This window comes from Herpailurus yagouaroundi, unplaced genomic scaffold, assembly GCF_014898765.1.
Source record: "Herpailurus yagouaroundi ecotype Mexico unplaced genomic scaffold, PumYag 189, whole genome shotgun sequence".
NCBI classification, from domain to species: Eukaryota; Metazoa; Chordata; class Mammalia; order Carnivora; family Felidae; genus Herpailurus; species Herpailurus yagouaroundi.
The window spans coordinates 256506-258409 of record NW_024412420.1 but is presented as its reverse complement, the minus strand read 5'-3'; positions in this window follow the sequence as shown (position 1 = coordinate 258409).

The following is a 1904-nucleotide window of genomic DNA, read 5'->3' as shown; positions in this document are numbered from 1 at the left end:
ATTGCAATGTATTTTCCCCTTAGGACTGCCTTGGCTGCATTCCAAAGGGTTTGACTATTTGCTTCCATATATTTTTTAATTCTTTAATTGCCTGGTTGACCCATTTATTCTTTAGTAGGATGTTCTTTAATCTCCCAAGTATTTGTTGTCTTTCCAAATTTTTCTTGTGGTTGATTTAGTTTCATAGCATTGTCTGAAAATATGCACAGTATGACCTCGATCTTTTTGTACTTGTTGAGGGTTGATTTGAGTCCCGGTATGTGGTCTATTCTGGAGAAAGTTCCACGTGCACTGGAGAAGAATGTATATTCTGCTGCTTTAGGGTGAAATGTTCTGAATATATCTGTTAAGTCCATCTGGTCCAGTGTGTCGTTCAAAGCCATTGTTTACTTGTTGAGTTTCTTTTCTTTCTTTTTTTTTTTTAATATGTTGTCAAGTTAGCTAACATACAGTGTATACAGTGTACTTTTGGCTTTGGGATTGATTCCCATGCATCATCACTTACGTACAACACCCATTGCTCATCTCAAAAAGTGCCCTTCTCAATACCCATCACCCATTTTCCCCACTTCCCCGCCACACCCAACAACCCTCAGTTTGTTCTCTGTATTTAAGAGTCTCTTATGAGTTTGCCTCCCTCTCTGTTTGAAACTTTCCCTTACTCCATCTTCTTCTGTTAAGTTTCTCAACCTCCACATGAGTGAAAACACATGATATCTGTCTCTGACTTATTGCACTTAGCATAATACCCTCCAGTTGCCACCAACATTGTTGCAAATGGCAAGATTATATTCTTTCTCATTGCCAAGTAGTATTCCATTGTATATATAAACCACATCTTTATCCATTCATCAGTTGATGGACATTTGGGCTCTTTCCATAATTTGGTTATTCAAAGTGCTGTTATAAACATTGGGGTATAAGTGCCCCTTTGAATCAGCACTCCTGTTTCCTTTGGATAAATTCGTAGTATTATTGCTGGGTCATAGGGTAACTCTACTTTTAATTTTTTGAAGAACATCCACACTGTTTTCCAGAGTGGCTGCACCAATTTGCATTCCCACCAACAGTGCAAGCGGGTTCCCATTTCTCCAAATCCTCACCAACATCTCTTGTTTCCTGAGTTGTTAATTTTAACCACTCTGACTAGTGTGAGGTGGTATCTCATTGTGGTTTTGATTTGCATTTCTCTGATGATGAGCGATGTTGAGCATCTTTTCATGCCTGTGAGCCATGTGGATGTCTTCTTTGGAAAAGTGTCTATTCATGTCTTTTCATCTCTTCACTGGATTATTTGTTTTTTGGGGTGTTGAGTTTGGTAAGTTACTTATAGATTTTGGATACTAACCCTTTATCTGATATGTCATTTGCAGATGTCTTTTCCCATTCTGTCAGTTGCCTTTTAGTTTTGTTGATTGTTTCCTTTGCAGTGCAGAACTTTTTTATTTTGATGAGGTCGCAGTAGTTCATTTTTGCTTTTATTTAGTTCATTTTTGCTTTTATTTCCCTTGCCTTCGGAGACGTGTCAAGTAAGAAGTTGCTGTGGCTGAGATCAAAGAGGTCAAAGAAACCTGTTTTCTCCTTTAGGGTTTTGATGATTTCCTGTCTCACATTTAGGTCTTTCATCCATTTTGAATTTATTATTGTATGGTGTAAGAAAGTGGTCCAGTTTCATTCTTCTTCATGTTGCTGTCTAGTTCTCCCAGCACCATTTGCTAAAGAGAGTGTCTTTTTTCCCCCTTGGATACTCTTTCCTGCTTTGTTAGATGAGTTGGTCATACATTTGTGGGTCCAATTTTGGGTTCCCTATTCTGTTCTATTCCATTGGTCTATGTGTGTTTTTGTGCCAATACCATAGTGTCTTGATGATTACAGCTTTGTACTGGAGGGTGAAGTCCAGGATT